This window comes from Neofelis nebulosa, chromosome 7 (assembly GCF_028018385.1).
Source record: "Neofelis nebulosa isolate mNeoNeb1 chromosome 7, mNeoNeb1.pri, whole genome shotgun sequence".
Lineage (NCBI taxonomy): Eukaryota > Metazoa > Chordata > Mammalia > Carnivora > Felidae > Neofelis > Neofelis nebulosa.
This window is the reverse complement of record NC_080788.1, coordinates 122,984,379-123,006,781: the sequence shown is the minus strand read 5'-3', so window position 1 is coordinate 123,006,781 and position 22,403 is coordinate 122,984,379. Positions and strand designations below refer to the sequence as shown.

Sequence of the window (22,403 nt, the reverse complement as noted above, 5' to 3'; positions counted from 1 at the left end):
CCCCAACACGGGGAGGTGAGGCAGATGAGGAGGAAACGAGAAAGGGACTAGAAGAGGGGCCAGAGAGGAAGGAGGTGTAGCAGGAGTGGGTGGTATCCTGGAAGCTAAATAAAATGTTTCTAGAAGGGAGGGATCGGCTGCACTGATGCGGCCAAGTAAGATGACAACTGAGAACCAGCCATGGTTGAAGCAACGTGGAGGTTTAGTCGGTGGCCAGACTGGAACAGGTGCGAGAGAGAATGGTGGCCGGAGAAATGGAGCCAGTGGGCATGAACGATTCCTTTGAACGGGAATGAGAGTTTGGAGGCGGTTAGGACGGGAAAAGCAGCAGCACAAGAAAAGTAGGCTCATTCGTTATTCATTCATTCATTCATTCATTCAACAAGTATTTAGTGAACAACTGCCTTGTGCCAGACTAATGCTGGTGATGCAATAGTGAATAGGCAAAACAAAACAAAAACCCGTGCAGCAGCACGGAATGCCGGTGGGAACGGGCCGGTGGGAACTTAAAGGCTGGTGATATGGGGGAGACAGGGCATTGCTGACGCAATGCGAGGATGTGGGAAGGGCCGGCAACCGGTGCACAAGTGCAGACGTTGGTCTTGGCCGAGAGCTGGGTACCGACCCACGGCAGCAGGAGGGAGGCAGGCGCACAGGTGGAGCTCGCGGGTGCGCCCGCCCAAGGCTTCTATTTTCTCAGATGCAGGGGGAACAAGTCTCAAGGTTGCTGAGCGACGCAGGTGGTGGGCAGATGTGGGATGTTTGAGGACAGGACGCAAGGCAGAAATAGAAGTCTAGAGAAGTGGTGGGGTGAATGCATTATGAGAACATGGTGGGACTGTCGCGCAGCACTAAGGGGCCACTGAGGTTCATGGTCTTGAATCTGCAGCAAGAGTAGCCAGACTCACTGGGCCTCTCCTCCAGCTGTGCTCATCGGTGTGGATGCAGGTGAGCCGCTGTGGAAGAGGCAGACAGCTCGACCTAACCAGGGCAGACGTTTTCCCAAGTAAGTAGGAGAATGAGAGGGCTGGAGTTGTACATGAGGGAGTCGTTTTAATGACTGGCCAGGTAAGGACAGAAAGGACACGCAAGATGGGCGAGGGATGGTGACAGGGGTCCACGGAGGTAGAACTGTCGGGTATCACAGGCTGTGAGCCGACACGTAGGACGTGGCTGTTGGAAAATGAGCTGTGTGGCACTGAGATTAAGAAGGGATCGGTTATGGGTAGAGAGAAGGTCTAGGGCATGAAAATAGAGTCAGCTACTGAGTGGTGTCAAGGAACTGGGAGGCTGGAATGTCCTTTATGGACAGGTGGATCTTGAAATCGGTAAGAATGAAGATGGGAACAGCACTGACGTGACGGTGAGGCAAGAACTGAACTCTTCTGGGAAGGAGGGGAGTGATCTGGTGGGGGGGGGGGGGAGTCAGCGCCTGTACCAAAGACGGGGAGCGAGATGTCTAGGCTGACACCTTGGGTCCAAGATGGGGGCTTCAGCAGGAAGGAAGGAAGGAAGAAGAGTCTGGAAGATGCACAGAGGAGCAAGGAATACATCTCTCTCGTCCCCAGGCCTGAGAGGGTGGTAAGGGAGGCCCCGTCCTGGGGAGTCTAAGGTTTCAGTTCCCAGTGGGCAGGCGAGGTGCTGCAGGAGCTGGGGGTGTTTCTGGGCATCTTGGGCTCTGTGGCACTGAATGCCGGTTCCAACACTTACTAGTCACCTCGAGCAAGCTACTTAAGGGTCTCCCTGCCTCATTTACTCATCTACAAAAGGGGAGTGGTGTAACTAGTACTCACTTTGCAGTGCTATTAAGAGGGGTAAGTGGGGGCATCTGGGTGGCTCAGTCGGTTAAGTGTCTGACTCTTGATTTCAGCTCAGGTCATGATCTCATGCTTTGTGAGGTGGAGCCCCATGTCGGGCTCTGAACTGACAGCATGGGGCTTGCTTGGGGTTCTCCCTCTCATTCTCTCTGCCCCTTCCCCCTCAATAAACAAATAAACATTTTTTTTTTTAATTTTTTTTTCAACGTTTTTTATTTTTATTTTTGGGACAGAGAGAGACAGAGCATGAACGGGGGAGGGCCAGAGAGAGAGGGAGACACAGAATCGGAAACAGGCTCCAGGCTCTGAGCCATCAGCCCAGAGCCTGACGCGGGGCTCGAACTCACGGACTGTGAGATCGTGACCTGGCTGAAGTCGGACGCTTAACCGACTGCGCCACCCAGGCGCCCCACAAATAAACATTTTTTAAAAAAGATGGATAACTGGGTTAAGATTTGTCAGTCATGGAGAGCAATGTCTGGGACACAGAAGTATCACACAGACTCTTGTCAAATGAAAAGTGGGCGCAGAGCTCCAAGGGGCACAGCGGAATGCTGTCTGGAGTTGGGGAGGCTTTGGAGATGGGGACAGAGAAGGGAATAAAGAAGAGGGTGGTGTGCAGGACGGGTCCGGGGCTCCCTGTGCTAACTCACAAAAATAGGGAAACACACGAACTCATCCTTCTACCTGCCAGATCAGCATCCTTCTGTTCCCCTCTCTTTCTGCAGGGGCTGCCCACGGTTTTACTACCCCAGGTCACTGCTTAACTCATTGACACAAGCACATTTAGCTAAATATAAACTTACAAGGATTTACACTGAACATGGTACCTTTTTTTATAGTTTTTTTTAATGTTTACTTATTTATTTTGAAAGAGAGAGCGCGCGTGGGGTAAGAAGCAGAGAGAGAGAGAGAGAGGAAGAGAAAGAATCCCAAGTAGGCTCCACACTGTCAGTGCACAGCCCTGACACGGGGCTCGATCCCACGAAGCGTGAGATCATGACCTGAGCCAAAACCAAGAGTCGGAGGCTTAATCCACTGAGCTCCTGGGCGCCCCTGAACGCGCTACCGTTTAACAGCAAGCCTTCTGCCGGAAAAGCCAGAGTAGCCCGAGGAGCGTTTCTCTTGGCATCTCTGGCAGCTGCCGCACCAAGGTACAGTTCTGCTGGTGGCCACCTGGGGGAGCCCGCGCTGAGGAAGCCGCGGGGGAAGGCGGGGCGCGGGAGGCGCAGGCGCGATCTGAAGGCCTTGGAGGGCCGTTCCCTACCTGCGTCAGTTCTCCAGAGAGGGTCTAAGTCAGGCCTCGGGGCTTCGCTCAGCTACCCGGAAGCTGCAAAAGAACAAATGCAATCTAAAGACCACAAGGCCTAAGGGCCCAGGCCGTCTTCCAGGGCGGCATCATCTCTCAGGGCTCCTGAACATCTTTCTGTTCAGGATATACGTCCTTTATCACGTGTATTTTGCAAATACTTTTTCCCAGTCTGTTGCTCGTCTATTTGTTTTCTTCATGGTATCTTTGAAGCACCACCGTTTTGGATTTTGACAAAGTCCAGTTTATCAGATGTTCTTTTATGGACTGTGCTTTGGGGATGGTGATGGTGTCTACGAAATCTTTGCCTACTCCTATGTTTTCTCCTAAAAATCTTATAGTTTTAGCTCTGACACTGAAGTCTATGATCCATTTTGAGTTAAAGTTTGCAGAGGCTGTGACGTAAGCGTCTAAGTTCATCTTTTGGCGAGTGGCTATGCACTTGCCCAGCACCCTTTGCTGGATCTCATCTTTAAAACGAGGGGAACAGCTGGGAAGCCCCTGTCAGGGGGACTGGAACCAGGGCAGGGATGTGCAAGTGCTTGGTGACCAGCAGCACAGCCAGAAGGACGTGTGACTTTTATTTGGTTAATACCGTACATGATGAGGGAAGGGGGTGGGCCCGGGCTGGGAAGAGCTCTGCCTTCCATCTGGCTCTAAGGAGGTTTGAGTCCTGGATGCTGCTCTTTTCCACTTAACTCCTACACACTCATTTTCTCTCCTTCCAAAAGCACCCCCCTTCCTCCCTCCCTCCTCCTCCCTTCCTTCCTTCCACAAAGAAGGGCTGAGTACCTACCATGCACCAGCCATCATGCGAGGCCCTGGGGGCCTGGCAGTTCCGTTTCCCACCAATATGAGTCTCCCAGACTCACTGGGGAGACCTGTAAGCATGCCAGGCACGAGCCACCACACACTCTGGCACACTTTGGTAACCCAGGTAAAGGGGGTCATGGGGAGGGCCCACCTTGAGCAGTCAGAGAAGCCTTCTGCAAGGAAGTCACCTCTGAGCTGAGATGCGAGGAATTCGAATCAGCAGTGTGGTGGGGAGCATGGACAGAGGGAACCATGTTGGCCAAGAGCCAGAGGGGGGACAGAGCATGGTGTTTTGGGAATGTGAAAACGAGTAGTCATGGCTCGAGTGCAGGATGGATCACTGGTTTATGCTTTCATTTGTTCATTTGTTCGTTCAACAACAATTCGTGGCAAATCTACTCTTCCCAGGAAGTACAAACACAAGTTCCTCTTCAGGGGGTTCCCAGTCTTTGGGGTTTGGGGAGACGACTGCCGTTGGGAGAGGCATGGCCCAGCTGCCGTTCTGCCTAGGAGGGCCTCCAGACACAAGGCCGAGCCTCTAACCTGGAGTGGGATGCAGTTCATCAGCAGGGTTGGGCAGGTGCAGCCTGCAGGAAGGTGAGGCAGGTGAAGGAAGGAGGTGAGGAAGGAGGTGAGGAAACAGAAGAGAGAAGAGAGCCTCGCCCCCATCTCAGCACCTTCCTCAGCTTCCTCAGCAGCAAGCAGAGACAGTGTCATGGAAACCCAGAGCATTGTCCTGCCTTTTGTCCTCACCCTTAAACCACGACTGGACCTCCTTTCTGGAGAGGTTTCCTTCTTCCTTCTTTCTAGCTCTTGGGTGTGAAGAAGAGGGGTAGAGAGCTTTCTGGAGACCAAAGTAGCAGCAGTGGAAAGAATGCAACTTGAAATCTGAGGGTTATAAGGGAACATAGAACAGGGGCACCCACCTGCCCGGTGCAGGGGCATCAGGGAATTTCTCTTCGGCATGAATTTTAGGGAGGCATGAACACAGGGAGGTTATTCAGGGCGGTGGGAAGAAGTGGACTGTCTGCAGCCAGACTGTCTGGGCTTAAATCCCAGGTCCACCCCTGTTCGCTGTGTGACAGCACTGTGAGGACAGTGACCTCAGCTCTCTGGGTCTTAGTTTCCACCTCTGGAAAGCGGGGATAATGGCACTGCCTCACAAGGTTGTTATGAACACGGAATGAGTTAACTCACACAAACCCCTTTGCAAATGCTTGAGAAGCAGTGCCATTAGCCAATACTACCGTCACTGGCACCAGGTCATCTGCGACGTGCTGGTGAAGGGCCCAGACTGGACCATTCCTGGTCTCCTCCCGCCTACTCTGTTCTGGAACAGACCAGGGGAGGACTGTCCAAGACCCCACAAACTGCAGCCTGGAGGTTGCTGCCTCTGTTCTTCCTATGCATGAAAAACGAATGTCAGCCTGGCTTTTTGGGCCAAGGAGGGGCAGTGAGTGACGGTGGGGATGTCGGCTGGGGGGTCAGGATCCTCAGTCCCCTCCTCAGCTGCACATCTTATCTGACGGGGAGGTGTGTGGCCTTCCTCCCCTCCCATTTCTCCCCATCCTGGCCTCTAGTGGCAGAAGCTGGAGGCTGGGCAGTCCCAGGCCGCAGGCGAGGTTTGCCTGGGGAAGTGGGCAAAAGCTTCAAAAAGAACAAGCTCTGTCTTTATTAGTCAGTCCCCTGGTCCAGCGCTCACCTCCTTCCTTCCAGACCTGGCCTGGCTTCAGCTACTGCTGTCCTAACCAGCCAGGCCAGCAGGCCAGGCCCTCTTCATCTCAAGGCCAAGTCTTCTGTGTGAGGAGCCCAGATCCCGCAGCTAGGGCAGCCCAGGAAGCCCTCGGTGTGTGTGGGAGGGGCATGGTCTTATTAATAGCTAACATTTATGGAGCACTTACTATAGGAGAAATACTTCCCATTTAAGTATGTAGCTCTCACAAGTACCTAAGGGTACTAAAATCATCCCCTGATGAGAGGACAATTAAGGCCCAGACAGGGGAAATCACTTGCCTAAGGTCATGGTGCTAGTAAGTGGCATGCCACCTTCTCTCTTGCCACCACAGGTCTCTTGCACATGCTAGACCTTCCACCTGGAATATTCCTCCCTCCCACTAGTTAACTCATTTTCCCCTAGTTAATTGCAGCTCGGTTTTTGCCTCCATAGGGAAGAACCCCAGACCAGGTGAAGCCCCCACATTCCATGCCTCAGAGCATCTTGGGTCACAGACACAGTATGACATTTAGGAGTGGGTCCCAAATCCTGTCTCTGCTATTTATAAGCTCCATGTCCTTGGGCAAATATCTCAGCTTCCCTGTGCCTCTGTTTCCTTATCTGTAACATGGAAATGTTAATAGCATCTACCTTATTGGCTGGGTGTTAGGAATGTATGAACCAATTCACATAAAACACTTAGAATGGTACTGCTATATAGCAATGGCTCAATACAGTTAAGTATTATTTTCCTTGTTTGAACCTAGTACATTTGACGTTCATTTAGTACGCTCAGTGAGCGTACTAAATGGCTGGCTCCACCAGTGGATGCAAAGCTCCTTAATGGCTACGTTTGCTTAGTATTTTCTCTGCTGTGCTGGTTAGAGCTTGGTGCTTTACAAATATTTGTGGAAAAGAGGCCCCTGGGTGGCTCAGTCGGTTAAGCGTCCGACTTTGGCTCGGGTCATGATCTTGCGGTTCGTGGGTTCGTGGGTTCGAGCCCGGTGTCGGGCTCTGTGCTGACAGCTCGGAGCCTGGAGCCTGCTGCGGATTCTGTGCGTGTCTCTCTCTCCGCCCCTCCCCACTCGTGCTCTGTCTCTCTGCAAATATTTGTGGAAGAAAGGAATGACTGGCAGCAGGCTGGGGTGGGTCTCACTTGGCCCCCCGATCTCCAACCCAGAGTGTCTGGCTGGAGGGGCTCCTACAAATTCTCGAATCTAAGCCCTTCCTCCCACAGATGAGCAGAGGTTTGCTGCAGCCGAGTATGTCCTTGGCCTCAGTCTCACAGGGCTGGGTGGCCCCTGGCCACCCCATCCCCCCTGGAGCTCAGCTCAATCAGTAGATTGAGGGCACGGTGAGATCTCAGGCTGAGCAGCCACACACACACACACACACCTGGCACATCTCTTATCTGAGTGTTGTGGAGCGAACACATTCCCTCCACAAGCTGCAGGCTTCACTTCGACCCTGATTTACTGCCGTAATTCCTGTCTCTGTGGTAACAAGTGGGACTGAGCCTTCGGCTAGCAAAGACTGGGCAAAGGGCTCGTCGTCGTTAGGCCAGCACTGTTGTTCTCTCCCCAGCCTCCTGCCCGCTGGATTTCTCTGAGGGAGTCCTGAGTGGGCTGGGAGGGGAGGGCTCCAGAGGGGAGGCACAGCCCCAGTTAGAGCAGGATGAAGGTGCCCGGCAGCAAGAGCTAACAGGCAGGAGGCACTGTTGGGTGCCGTCCCCCTCAGCTCCTGCTGCTGCTAGGACGGCCTCTGGTGGACCGTGCCACATGCTGGGGAGACAGAGGGGCTGAGCCCCAGCCCATGCACACCCAACCCACTGTCGATGCCTGGTCAACGTGTAACTAGAACCAGCCTTAACTGGACACCTGCTCTGTGCCCGCACTGGGCTAGGAAGTGGGGAGGAAAGCTAAACTACAATAGACCTGGCATCAGTGAGCGTTCCGTGGTCCTGGCCTAGTGAGCGGTCCGTGGTCCTGGCCTCAGTGAGTGTTCCATGGTCCTGGCCTAGTGAGCAGTCCGTGGTCCTGGCCTCAGTGAGCGTTCCATGGACCTAGCCTAGTGAGCGGTCCATGGCCTCAGTAAGCGTTCCGTGGTCCTGGCCTCAGTGAGCGTTCTGTGGTCCTGGCCTCAGTGAGCGTTCTGTGGTCCTGGCCTCAGTGAGCATTCTGTGGTCCTGGCCTAGTGAGCAGTCCATGGTCTTGGCCTCAGAGTTCCATGGTCCTGGCCTCTGTGACAGTTCCATGGACCTGGCCTCAGTGAGAGTTCCGTGGTCCTGGCCTCAGTGAGCATTCCATGGTCCTGGCCTCAGTGAGTGTTCCATGGACCTGGCCTCAGTGACCGTTCCGTGGTCCTGGCCTCAGTGAGTGTTCTGTGGTCCTGGCCTAGTGAGAGTTCCATGATCCTGGCCTCAGTGAGCGTTCCGTGGTCCTGGCCTAGTGAGAGTTCCACGGTCCTGGCCTCTGTGAGCGGTCTGTGGTCCTGGCCTAGTAAGCAGTCTGTGGTCCTGGCCTCAGTGAGAGTTCCATGGTCCTGGCCTCAGTGAGTGTTCCGTGGTCCTGGCCTAGTAAGCGGTCCGTGGTCCTGGCATCAGTGAGAGTTCCGTGGTCGTGGCCTCAGTGAGAGTTCCGTGGTCCTGGCCTCAGTGAGAGTTCTGTGGTCCTGGCCTCAGTGAGAGTTCCATGGACCTGGCCTCAGTGAGCATTCCGTTGTCCTGACCTAGTGAGCGGTCCGTGGTCCTGGCCTCATTAAACATTCCGTGGTCCTGGCCTCAGAGTTCCATGGTCCTGGCCTCTGTGACAGTTCCATGGACCTGGCCTCAGTGAGAGTTCCGTGGTCCTGGCCTCAGTGAGCATTCCATGGTCCTGGCCTCAGTGAGTGTTCCATGGACCTGGCCTCAGTGACCGTTCCGTGGTCCTGGCCTCAGTGAGTGTTCTGTGGTCCTGGCCTAGTGAGAGTTCCATGATCCTGGCCTCAGTGAGCGTTCCGTGGTCCTGGCCTAGTGAGAGTTCCACGGTCCTGGCCTCTGTGAGCGGTCTGTGGTCCTGGCCTAGTAAGCAGTCTGTGGTCCTGGCCTCAGTGAGAGTTCCATGGTCCTGGCCTCAGTGAGTGTTCCGTGGTCCTGGCCTAGTAAGCGGTCCGTGGTCCTGGCATCAGTGAGAGTTCCGTGGTCGTGGCCTCAGTGAGTGTTCCGTGGTCCTGGCCTAGTAAGCGGTCCGTGGTCCTGGCATCAGTGAGAGTTCCATGGTCGTGGCCTCAGTGAGAGTTCCGTGGTCCTGGCCTCAGTGAGAGTTCTGTGGTCCTGGCCTCAGTGAGTGTTCCATGGACCTGGCCTCAGTGACCGTTCCGTGGTCCTGGCCTCAGTGAGTGTTCTGTGGTCCTGGCCTAGGAGAGTTCCATGATCCTGGCCTCAGTGAGCGTTCCGTGGTCCTGGCCTAGTGAGAGTTCCACGGTCCTGGCCTCTGTGAGCGGTCTGTGGTCCTGGCCTAGTAAGCGGTCTGTGGTCCTGGCCTCAGTGAGAGTTCCATGGTCCTGGCCTCAGTGAGTATTCCGTGGTCCTGGCCTAGTAAGCGGTCCGTGGTCCTGGCATCAGTGAGAGTTCCGTGGTCGTGGCCTCAGTGAGAGTTCCGTGGTCCTGGCCTCAGTGAGAGTTCTGTGGTCCTGGCCTCAGTGAGAGTTCCATGGACCTGGCCTCAGTGAGCGTTCTGTGGTCCTGGCCTCAGTGAGCATTCCGTTGTCCTGGCCTAGTGAGCGGTCCGTGGTCCTGGCCTCATTAAACATTCCGTGGTCCTGGCCTCAGAGTTCCATGGTCCTGGCCTCTGTGACAGTTCCATGGACCTGGCCTCAGTGAGAGTTCCGTGGTCCTGGCCTCAGTGAGCATTCCATGGTCCTGGCCTCAGTGAGTGTTTCATGGGCCTGGCCTCAGTGACCGTTCCGTGGTCCTGGCCTCAGTGAGCGTTCCGTGGTCCTGGCCTAGTGAGAGTTCCATGATCCTGGCCTCAGTGACCGGTCCGTGGTCCTGACCTAGTGAGTGTTCCATGGTTCTGGCCTCTGTGAGCGGTCTGTGGTCCTGGCCTCAGTGAGAGTTCCATGGTCCTGGCCTCAGTGAGCGTTCCGTGGTCCTGGCCTAGTAAGCAGTCCGTGGTCCTGGCCTCAGTGAGCGTTCCGTGGTCCTGGCCTAGTGAGCGGTCTGTGGTCCTGGCCTCAGTAAGCATTCCGTGGTCCTGGCCTCAGTGAGCGTTCCATGGTCCTGGCCTAGTGAGCATTCCGTGGTCCTGGCCTCAGAGTTCCATGGTCCTGGCCTCTGACAGTTCCATGGACCTGGCCTCAGTGAGAGTTCTGAGGTCCTGGCCTCAGTGAGTGTTTCATGGACCTGACCTCAGTGACCGTTCCGTGGACCTGGCCTCAGTGACCGTTCCGTGGTCCTGGCCTCAGTGAGCGTTCCGTGGTCCTGGCCTAGTGAGAGTTCCATGATCCTGGCCTCAGTGAGCGTTCCGTGGTCCTGGCCTAGTGAGAGTTCCATGGTCCTGGCCTCTGTGAGCAGTCTGTGGTCCTGGCCTAGTAAGCGGTCTGTGATCTTGGCCTCAGTGAGATTTCCATGGTCCTGGCCTCAGTGAGAGTTCCATGGACCTGGCCTAGTAAGTGGTCTGTGGTCCTGGCCTCAGTGAGCGTTCCGTGGTCCTGGCCTCAGTGAGTGGTCCGTGGTCCTGGCCTAGTAAGCGGTCTGTGGTCCTGGCCTCAGTGAGAGTTCCATGGTCCTGCCTCAGTGAGAGTTCTGTGGTCCTGGCCTCAGTGAGAGTTCCATGGTCCTGGCCTCTGTGAGCGGTCTGTGGTCCTGGCCTAGTAAGCGGTCTGTGGTCCTGGCCTCAGTGAGAGTTCCATGGTCCTGGCCTCAGTGAGAGTTCTGTGGTCCTGGCCTCAATGAGAGTTCCATGGACCTGGCCTAGTAAGCGCTCTGTGGTCCTGGCCTCAGTGAGAGTTCCATGATCCTGGCCTCAGTGAGAGTTCTGTGGTCCTGGCCTCAGTGAGAGTTCCATGGACCTGGCCTAGTAAGCGGTCTGTGGTCCTGGCCTCAGTGAGCGTTCCGTGGTCCTGGCCTCAGTGAGCGGTCCGTGGTCCTGGCCTAATAAGCGGTCTGTGGTCCTGGCCTCAGTGAGTGGTCCATGGACCTGGCTGCAGTGAGTGTTCGTTCCATCAGGTGGGAGAGGCCCCAAAACATGAGAGGAGGTAATCGGAATAAAGAGTAACAGATGCTCTGTTGAGCAAAGAAAACAAGACACGGACGATGGCACAGGGAAAACGCCACCCCCTGCACGTCTGCCTGGTCTCTGGAAGGAGACCCAGGACACGCTTAAGTGGTTGCCTTCTGGGAAGGAAACTAGGTGGAGGCTGAAGCCTCCTGAGGAAGACTTACTTTCATTATATTCTCTTTTTCGCTTTTTGAATGTTGTACTGGGCACACCTAACCAAGCAAAACGAACAAACAAACAAAAACCAAACCAAGATGAAAAGCCGTGCCGGGATAAGTGCCGTAGCAGGGTGTGACCTGCATTGTGCTGGTTCCAGAGGCGGGGGCTCTAACATCGAGGACTCTTCTCCCCTCAGGATCTGAGGGTTCTCATCTGCCAGGGCTGTGTGTGTGTGCGTGTGTGTGTGTGTGTGTGTGTGTGTGTCTGTCTGTCTCCATACCTGTGCATTTGGGAATGTGTGAATGCACTGGATTGAATTCTGTCCACTTGGAGCCACAGAATATGACCTTATTTGGAAATAGGGTCTCTGTGGATAGAACTAGTTAAAGTGAAGTCATACTAGATTAGGGTGGGCCATAAGGCCACCGCCTGGTGTCCCCATACGAAGTCTTCATGGAGACACAGACAAGACAGCCACGAGAACACAGGCCAAGACAGAGACATGAAACCGCACAAGCCAAGGTGCAGGGGTGCCGGCCACTCCCACAAGCCAGAAGCAGCCAGGGAGGCTTCCCCCCCGAGAGCCTGCAGGAGGGCACAGCCCCTGCCAGCACACTGGATGTCACCCTTCCGGCCTCCAGAACTCTGAGAAAATGAACGTCTGTGGTTTGTGGCTGCAGGGTCTGGGGTAATTTGCTACAGCTGCCCTCGGAATGGATCCAGTGGACCTACGCATTTATGTTTGTGTATTTTGAGGTGTATCGGTGTATTGTGTGTGTGCATCTGCGTAGGGAGAGTGGCGTTTGGGTGTGCTTGGGAATGTGTTTATTTGGGTTTTGTGTGCTTGTGTGTGCTTTGGGGAGCATGCATGTTTATGTATTTGTATGTGGGCATGCTGAGTTGTGTATGTGTGTGTGCATGTGTGTTGGGGGAGGGGGAGAGAACTCATGGATGTAGCCAATGCTCTCTAGGGTCTTTCTTAGCCCTAATATTCCAGAAGTCTGCCCTGAATTTTGCTACAGGGGCTGGCCTCGAAGGGCTGCTGGTCAATGGCAGTGGGGAGGGCCTAGCACCAAGACCTGGTTGGACCCATTCTGGTCTAGTGCCGCTTGGGAAAGGAGAGGTCTGTGGGGACAGTGTTCTCCCCCGCACCTGCCCTGTCAGCAAAAGGGTCTCAAGCTCAGGAGCGTGGGATCAGCAGGAGCTATGTCCTGGGGACCTAGCCGACAGCTTTCTTGGAAGCCTTCACCAGAGCAGAGACCCCTGAGACTCTACCTCCTATGGACCTGAGTTACTCTGAAACATGAGAGTGGTTCTCACACTCTGGTGCCTCAGCATCACCTGGAGGGCTTGTTTCCCGCAGATGCTGCCTCCCTGCCTGAGTTTCTGATGTGGCAGGTCTGGGGTGGAGTCTAGAAGTTCCTGGGTTCCTGGGTGATGCTGACATTGCTGAATGGGGCTTCGAGGATCACTGCACTGGGCCATGGGACACGGGGCGGGGTAGTCTTCAGCCTCCTCACCCTACCCCCAGGCCTCGGTGTGGGCATCCTGGTCTTTCAGGACAGGCCCTGGAAAAGTCAGTCCTGGAAGGCACAATCCTATTCTCTCAGTCCATCTCTCCCGGCTGCCTGTCACTCATGAAACCATTCATTCAGCAAAATAATGGGCCAGACTGTTCCTTGCATTCAAGGTGCTTATAGTCAAAGCACAAGATTCTAGTGGGTACAAAGACCCCAAAGAAACTGTGACAGGTCTGCATAAGTGCACTCCAGAGGCCTGGTGAAGGGGTGCCGGGAGCACAGAGGAGGAGCCCTGGACAATCCAGAAAGGCTGCCTGGAGGTGGTGCTGGCCAAGGCGGCTCTTCAAAGTCGGACAGCAGTAGTCACGTTAATTGAGGGCTTACTGCCAGATGTTGTGCTCAGAGTCTGTAAGCGTGGGCTCTTTTAATCCTCACTACTCCAAGGTGGGAACTACTGTCACTAAAGAGAGATTTGAGTCCAGCAGCCACATTCCTAACCTTGGGTGCACATGGGGCTTCTGCCCCGGAGTTGGAGCTGGGGTTACAGCCACGGGAATGCCTTCCCGAGGGCACACGACATTCCTGGAGGAGACCAGGAATACACAAAAGTGGAGAGGAAGGTGGGCTCGGATTACGTTAGGACTGTCCCCTGAGGGAGTTCAGGTCCCCATATAGAAACGCACCACCCCTTGGGGCAGCAGAGATGGGAACAGAGCTGGGTGTCCCTCCCATCCCAGAGATGGGAGGGACACCCAGCTCTGTTCCCATCTGTCTAAATAGGGCAGGAGCCAGGCTGGCTGCTGGCAGGGGTGGTGGTGGGGGGGTGGGGGGAGGCGGTGGTGGCAGGGGGAGGGGGTTGGAGAGAGGTAGAGGGAGAGCCCAGAGCGCAGCTGCTCCAGCCATGGCGGGGAGCCAGATGGCAGAGGCTGCGGGGCTGGCTCACGTGGCTTCACGGGACCTGTGGGACAGAGAGGGCCCAGGGCACAAGTGGCCTGAGGATAACGGTGCTGCTGTAGTGGGGGCTCTCTGGTTACAGATTTGACCATGATGAAGGCCAGCCCTGGAGAGTGGCTGAGGAGTGACGGGCTGGAGCAGCCTCTGTGACATAGGGTGGTCCCCGTACTCTGGCCCCCAAGCAATCTCTGAGAGGGGTCCTGGCCTCCTCAACTAGAGCATAAACTCCCAGGCCACGGGCCAGCCTCATCGTGACCTGGCTCCTGCCTCTTGGACAGGGGAGTCAAGAAAGTCACTCTGATCCTCACTGAATGAGGACTCAAAGAGCTCCTTGAATTCAGAGGATAGAACCAGAGGAAATGAGCCCCAGCCGTGGTAAGACGTATTCTAGTTAGACACCAGGAAACACTGGTCTGGGATGCTGAAGGGGGTAGTAGCTATTTCTGGGGAAGAAAAAACCCACCCTCTGTCTCTTGACAACCTGCTTCAACTAGAAGAAACATGGTGGGGAACCTCTGTCCCATTTCTTCACTAGTACCTCCATCCTGTCTCACCTACATTTTGGTTCCCTCTCTCCTTTCCTGCTCGTCTCCCTCTTCTGCCTTCTTTGTGTGAGTGGGACAACCCCCCCCCCCCCCCCCCGCCGCCACCACCACCACTTGTCCCAGTATTTCTGGGGACCTTTGAGCTTGGCCATACTCAATTCAGCCAATGTTTGCTGAGCCCTACACCTGCCTCATGGAAAGATCACATAGTTAAACCAATGCCTATACCAAAGGCAGAGAGTAACGGCCATGAGAAAGGTAAAGCCAAGGTAATGGGGCTCAGAGACCACAGCTCCCCAGGGTCAGGGAAGTCTTCAGAGAGGCGGCAGGCTAACAGAAACCATTGAGACAGGGGCATTTGGGGCAGAGAGAACAGATGAGTGATAGAGAGAAGCAGAGAGTGGAATATTCCAGAAACGGCAGGTAGATTAGGCTGCAGAGGTGGGGTGAGCAGGGTCTGGTGAGATAAAAGGAAGGTCGTAAATTTCAGAATGAATGATTTGTACTTAATTGCGTAGGCAATAGGAAACTATTGAAGGTTTCAGAGGAAGGGCATGACATTATCTGGGCTGGGACTAGGAGGGTTTCTAGATTTAGCTCCTATCCTGGGATCTCGTGAAGGGCACTTGGCCCCGATTCTGAGCTCACGGGCTTCTCAGAGGTTCCCGAGGGGAGCAGACAATCGGCGTCTCCAATGTCACCTTTTTGGTGAGGCCTGTCCTGATGACCGTATTTAATAATCAAACTCCCCAGGCCCTCCCATCCCCTCTCCTCCCCTGTTTTTCCACTGGATTTATCTCCTACCACCCTTTGCCCATAGTTTATGCTGTTTATTGTCTGTCCTCGCCCTCATTAGAATGAAGGCCCCATGAGGGCAGGGTCTATGTCTATCTGTCTTGCTGCTGAATATTCCAGTGTTTAGCATACCGCTTGGAATCCCAACAAATTCATTCACTTGTTGAATGAATAAAGCAAAACACGCCTCCGTGCAGGAACCAGCGTGGTCTACTGTGTTCCCTCTCTGTCACTTCACTCCTGGCTTCCTGAGCGTGGCAGCACCGGCGGGGAAAATCTCTGCGAAAGCCAGACAGAGCTCTGCTTCTTCTCCACCGAGCCTCGCGCCCTTGCCAGGATTCGGAGATTTCGACTGTTCTCTCTCCCCTCCCTTGCCAAAGATACCACCGCTTTTCTTCATCTTAGAGTGGAGGCCAAGCGAGGAGATTTTCCACTAAGGAAAGTGAGAGGCTTGCAGGACAGAGGCAGCTGCACCTGGCAGCTTGGAAGAACACCTCTGACGGATGGAGCAAAATGACCACAAGTTACAGGGTGCCCCGCCCCCTGTAGGCACTGTACAGGTGCCCCCTGGGCACTTTGATCCATTTTGGCCTCCCATCAATCCAGTGGAACGGGTACTGTTCTCCCGTTTTATAGATGGAAAAATAGAGGCTCAGAGAAGCTAACTGACATGGCCAAGGTCTCCCCACCCAGTGAGGAGCCTGGTTTTAGACATGAGTCTGTCCTACTTCAACCTGGTGCCCGCTCTTCTGTGGCACGAGCCTCTCTTCTGCCAGGGAAGCAGTGAGGTGCAGGATGCGGGGCTTGCCAGGTTTCCTGACCAAGGTGCCACGTCGCGGGTGGTTTCTGCTGGCCTTGGGCTTCCCTCCTGAGCTATGGGAGCTGAGGTTCTGGCCACTTCCCAGGGATGGATGAGGACAAAGACGCCGCGTCTGCCACCTGGCTGGAACTCATCCGAGTGTGAGTTGTAACTGCGGTCACTGCCTGCTCTAGCCTGTGGCCGGGCATCCCCTCCTCACTCTGACATGTACCAGGAGGGCTGGAGCCCGAATGGTGCCCCCTGCACGTGAGGCCCCCACAGCTCCGGGGGAAACCAAATCTGCCCCCTGGGCAGATGCGGCGACAGACAACCAGGGCTGCTCCTGTCGGGGCACGACGGGGGAGGCAGAAGAGCATGGATCAAGCTCCCAGCTGTGGGGTTGCCAGGGGCTGTGCTTCCATTCCTTAGGGACTCAGTTCACCCACCTTGAGGGTGGAAACCCTCTCTCTCAGCAAACACTACTGATTCCTTATTATGTGCAAGGAAAACAGTAAAGCTGCTGCTTTTGAGGCCCTTAAAGGACAGGTTAGACACAGTCACTGAATGGGCAATGGGGAGCCATGGTGGTTTTGGAGCAGGGCAGAGAGATGACTACTTTGCTTTAGGGAGGTAATCAGGAAGCAGAGTGTGGCTTCTGTAGTGACCAGGGCTAACATGGGTCAGCACTCACTGAGTGCTGGAGGTTGTTCCAAGCGCTTTACAGATATTAACTTTAATCTCTACATCACCCTGGGGGACTGCTGGTATCCCCATTTCACAGATGAAAAGACTGGCGTACACAGAGATCACAAAGCTAGTGGGTGGTGGCATTGGGACCTGCGCCCTCCTTGCTCCCGAGCCTGCGCTCTCCACCACAGTTCGATGCTGCCTCTCGGGGCAATCTAGACCAGGCGGACCAGGGTCCAGTGCGGGCTGGGGGGTGCGCATGGCCAGAAAGATGGACGTGAACTACTCGCCTGTGGCTAAGACTCCTTGACATGGAGAGCTCTCACAGGCCGGGCCAGGAAATTATAAGGGAGACACAGAAAGGAACTCTATCTATGATCGCTTTTATCGATAATGGCAACACAGTGTTCTTGGCCAACAGCTTACACGGCGGTTAACTTCTTTGGTAGAAAAGAGATTTTAGAGACTCTCAGATAGATCTTATTACTGGGAGAGCCTGTCTTGACTACCCAATCCCTTCTTGATTTGATTGATTGATTGATTGATTGATGTTTATTTATTTTTGAGAGAGAGCTAGAGCACACACAGGGAAGGGGCAGAGAGGGAGACAGAGAATCCAAAGCAGGCTCCAGGCTCTAAGCTGTCAGCACAGAGTCTGACATGGGGCTTGAACCCACAAACTGTGAGATAATGACCTGAGTCACCCAGGCACCCCCCTTCTTGATTTTATTAACTTACTTAAACTAGGGAGAAAGCCTCACTGTGATGCTAACTTGGCTTTAATGCCCTCTGCTTGGGATGTCTGATCACTGCCAGTGTCCCTGTCACAAAGGGGGATGAGTTGCTACGAGTCACTGGGTAGGTGGAAGGAGGGGAAAGGACTGGGGGTCCTCCTGGCTGAGGCTGGGCAGGGAGGAAGGGGCTGAACCACGAATGGCTACCTGAGACCCAAGGGCTTTCGGTGCTGTTTTGATGAGATTACAGCTGGTTCCTTAGACACGTTCAGCTACAACATTGTCAACAACACTATTGATATTATGCTTGAAAGGTTAAAAGAGACTGAGGTTGGATTATATCACTAAGATCCCTTCCAGTTCTAAGAGTCTAATGGAGATACCATCTGTCCCAATCCCTGCGTCTGGCTGCGTTCTAGGCCTGTCCCAAACCAGGCTCAGCTGGGCAGGAGCCAGTCGAGACCCAGCTAAGGGTTCAGAGTGGGTGTTTCTTCAGGCAGGGGACATCCTACAGGAGCCAGAGTAGCCTTTGGCCCCCTTCCCAGGCTTTGGGAGTCGAGGTCACCTGGGGTAGTGTCCTTTGGAGAAAGGACTGGGCTTTCCTGTACCTCTTTCAGGTTGTGGGTTTAGGAGGGTTTAGGGAGAACCTTCACCCAAGCACTGACTGGAAAGCCACAGGACATGGGCAGTGGGGTGGTCACATTTCCTGAGCCTGAGAGAGAGTTGGCACGAGGGTCTTAGTATGGCTGGGTGGGATGGCTTCAAGGGCACCTACCTGGACCAGCAGGTGAGGTTTGTGGCTCAGGCAGATGGGTGGTTCACTGGCCCTCCCTCCTCTTGATCGGTCCTCAGGTGCTTCTGAGCGGCCCAGCCTTGTCCCTGCTCAGTTCCTGACAACAAAGGTGGTTCCTCCAAGGCTCTGTGGCATAGGGACAACAAAGCACTCTCAGGTCTCCCCAGCCTCCCCAAGCCAAGCACCCTCACCCAACATGCTCGTCAGCATCTTCTCATGAGGCCTGCCTCAGGGGAGTTCTCCTGGAGCGAGGAGCACCCCAGATGAAGCCATGACCCCCCAGTCTGCCCTATCTCCACATCCAGCTGCCCATCCCTGAGGTGGGTGAGCCAGGAGCCACCCTTCATCCCAGGTGAGCATGAGCCTGGGGATGCACTGTTCTAGGAGTCCAAGCACCGAGGTCCCCTCTGCCACTTCCCTCCTGGTGACTTGGAGCACCCTCATTTCCCACATGGGGGCCTTCAGCCTAGATACCCAGACACCGCGAGCAGCGCTGAGCTGGGGAGCTCAGGGGGGCCCATAAGCAGCAGGGGATTTCAAGTAGCATCCTAGGAGTCCCAGTTCTGCCCCCAGCCAGGGGCCCTGGGCAGCTGCTGAAACCTCACTAGGCCTCATTTCCTTTGGCAACATCTCTTCAGCCCTTCCAGATTTAAAATTACAGATGTAACAAGAGGGAACCTACCAAGAAACAAATTTAAAGAGATAGTTCAGGGTGAGGCATTTAAATGTTATTCTCCCTTTCTAATTGCTTTTTCTTTTTAAATTCTGAAAATAACACGGTTGTAGGGGAAAAAAAAAATCAAATGCACCGTGAAACCTCCCCCTGCGACCCCAAACCCCTGCTCCACTTCCAAACAGAGCCACACTTCCTGCTGTGCATTTCTGCAAAAATGTTCCCATAAATAATGACAAATACATATGTATGCCTGCCTCTTTATTTTAAACTCAGCCAGGAACATATTTCCAGTACTCTGCTTTGTTAACATACACCACACGTCCCCACATACCAGCACAGACAGAGCCTTCATTTTTGCGGCAGCTCATGCGTTCCGCTGAAAAATGCACTTATAATTTATGTGAATCCACCCTCGTCGATGGATGCTTAGGTTGTTTCTACCTTTCTGCCGCGCAAAGCTGCAAAAAACGTCTTTGGTTATAATCGTCGTGCACGTGTGTGAGGTTAGCTGGAGGATAAATCCCCAGGGGTAAGGAGCCGAAGGTTAGGTGGGCCTGAAATTCTGTTTCCAAATTGTCTTCCAAAGAGGATGAGCCAGTTTGAACTGCCCAGCCACGCACGAGAGTGCCTGTTGCCTCCAACCTCGACAACACTGTGCGTTTTCCAGTTTTTTTAAAGTTTGCCAGTGTGAGTGTTGAAAAATGGTTATGGTTTCAGTGTGTAATTCTTTAATTATCAGAAAGGGCAGACATTATCTTCATGTTTATTGATTAACTGGCCTTTGCGTTTTTCTGTGAACTGCCTATGTCCTTTCCAATTTATCTCACTGATTTTTAAAAGGTTTTTCTAAACTAAGGCAATGAATTAACTTTTTGTCATGTGTATTGCAAACTGTCATATTCTTTTTTACTTTATTTATGCCATCTTTTGCACAAAATTTCAGATTTTTCTGTAGTGAAAAATATTTCTTACTAGAGCATCCTAAGAATCATTTGCCCCTGTTTACCACTAGTACTGTTAGGGTTTTCTTTCTTTCTTTTTAATCTTTCCTTCTTTCTAATCTTTTTTTTTTCTAGAATATATTTTGGTGTAAGGAGTATAGTACGGCCCAGCTTTCTTTCTTTCCCCCAAGGGGCTAGATAGTTGTCCCAAAGTCACGTATGAATAATCTCTTCCCTCCCTCCACCCAGTCACCCTCTTTCTAAATTTAAAATCTCAATTTAACTATGTAGTAGGATGGATACAAAGAGCATGACCTCTGAGTCAAGTGCTGGTTCAAATTCTAGCTTCACTGGATCTAAGAGAAGTTACCTAACCTTCCCGTGCCTTGGTTTCCTCATCTGAAAATGGTAATAACAATAGCACCATCTATTGTGAAGATTAAGTGAGTTATTTCAGGTAAAAGGTGCAGAAAAATGCAAGTATGCGCTGTCTATAAGAGACTCACCTCAGCTAGCTGTAAGGACACACATGGGCCACAAGCAAAAGGATGGGGGATGACCCTGTATGCAAATGGTAACTGAAAAAGAGGAGGGGTGGCCATACTTCCATCAGACACAGTAGACTAAGAGTCCAACACTTCAGCAAGACACAAAGAAGGATATTACATATTGATGTAAGGGTCAATTCTCCAGGAAGTTATAATAATTATAAATACATATGCATCTAACAGCAGAGCACCCAAATAGGTGAAGCAGACAGACAGAATGGAAGGGAGAAAGAGTAACTCAGTAACAGTAGGAGATTTTAATAAACCACTTTCAATAATGGGCAGAGCAACCAGACAGAAGATCAATAAGGAAACAGAGGACTTGAATATACCCAACACTACAGACCAACTGATCCCAGCACACAGGTGCAGGACACCCCACCCAACGGCTGCAGAACACACACTCTTCTGGAGTGCACAGACTGTCCCAGGACTGGTCACGTGCTAGGCTACAGGTGAAGGGCGTCCTACTGTGCCTGGCACACGGGAACCACTTCATGTCAGCGATTACTGTCATCCCTGCTGTCTATCAGACGTGCGTGGGTCTTTGTCTGGATAAACTTCTGTTCCATTGATCTGGGAGCCATGCCACCACTTGACAAATATTTATTACCATTGCCAGGCCCCATTCTAAGTGCTGGGGAACCAGGAGTGAACGGCAGTAGTAAGAATCTGCTCTTGCCACCTCTGCTTAGACTGACTTCTAATTATGTTTAGCACTTTTACTGATACTATAAATGCTTCTTTCCATTATATAAGACGCTAACGTTTATATGTAATAGAGCTATACATTGTTGTCTTTAATATTTATTAGCTGCCATCTTACTATATTTTTTTATTATTTCTCCTAGTTTTTCAGTGGATGATCTTGTTCTTTTTTCCTTCAGGTGGTCAATCTCATCATCTAAAGCTTTAATTGATAAATTGGCCTCCTTTTATAACTTTTATTTTCAAAATTTGTATTGGATTGTTCAATTCTTCTAGAGAAGTATTAAAGAACGCTCAAGGTAATAGTGGTCCTTTTCCCCTTGTATGTGTGTATATCTGTACACACACACACACACACACATGCATAAAATTATGTTAAGGAATATCCATCTACTCCTATTAAATAAGAGTTAAAATTGAGACCTGGAGTAGCCCAAGCAATCTTGAAAAAGAAAAACAAAACTGAAGTTATCACAATTGCACATTTCAAGTTATATTATAAAGCTAAAGTAATCAAAACAGTATGGGACTGGCACAAAAATAAACACATCTATCAATGGAATAGAACAGAAACCCCTAAAATAACCCCAAAATTATAAGGCCACTTAGACTTTGGCAAAGGAAAAGCGAATATCCAATGGTAAATGGTAGTCTCTTCAACAAATGGTGTTGGAAAAACTGGACAGCCACATGCAAAAGATTGAAACTGGACCACTTTCTTACACCATACCCAAAAATAAATTCAAAATGGATTAGAGACCTGAATGTGAGACCTGAAACCATAAAAATCCTTGAAGAGAGCACGGGCAGTAATTTCTCTGATATCAGCCGTAGCAACATTTTTCAAGATACATCTTTTGAGGCAAGGGAAATAAAAGCAAAAATAAACTGCTGGGACTACATCAAAGATAAAAAGGTTTTGCACAGTAAAGGAAACAACTAACAAAACTAAAAGGCAACCTACTGAAGATATTTGCAAATGACATATCCACTAAAGGGTTAGTCTCCAAAATATACAAAGAACTCAATACCCCCAAAACAAATAATCAAATTAAAAAAATAGGTTAGAAGTCATGAACAGACATTTCTCCAAAGAAGACATACAGATGGCCAACAGACACATGAAAAGATGCTCAACATCACTCATCATCAGGGAAATGCAAATCAAAACTACAATAAGCTATTACCTCACACCTGTCAGAATGGCTAAAATCAACAATAGAGTGTTGGTGAGGATGTGGAGAAAAAGGAACCCTCTTGCATTGTTGGTGGGAATGCAATCTGGTGCAGCTACTGTGGGAAACAGTATGGAGGCTCCTCAAAAAATTAAAAATAGAACTACCCTATTATCCAGTAATTGCATTACTTGGTATTTACCAAAACAAACAAACAAAAAACCCAAAAACACTAATTCAAAGGGATACATGTACCCCTATGTTTATTGCAGCGTTATTTGCGATAGCCAAACTATGCAAGCAGTCCAAGTGTCATCCATAGATAAATGGATAAAGAAGATGTGGTATATTTATATGTATACATATATCTGTGTTATATATATACCATTGCAATATATACCATTATATACAGTGTGTGTGTGTGTGTGTGTATATGCATTCCATTATATATATTACAT

At 52.0% G+C, this 22,403-nt stretch overlaps 1 protein-coding gene across 11 annotated transcripts in view; it reads right to left on the bottom strand.

Annotated features, from left to right (window-relative positions):
• The window catches only part of TMEM63C (transmembrane protein 63C), a 130,116-nt gene that overhangs the window by 37,935 nt on the left and 69,778 nt on the right, over positions 1–22,403 (bottom strand). For 7 of the 11 annotated variants that reach the window (XR_009264644.1, XR_009264645.1, XM_058739799.1 and 4 more), the window contains exons 2-3: positions 17,880–18,023; positions 3,085–3,147 (exon numbers count right to left, since the gene is read on the bottom strand). The gene's annotated coding sequence lies outside the window, so the exon portion shown is untranslated. Of the gene's footprint in view, positions 1–3,084; positions 3,148–17,879; positions 18,024–18,371; positions 18,459–18,502; positions 18,576–18,904; positions 19,032–22,403 lie in introns of those variants that run through there. The other 4 variants (XM_058739802.1, XM_058739803.1, XM_058739805.1 and 1 more) reach the window with 4 other exon arrangements.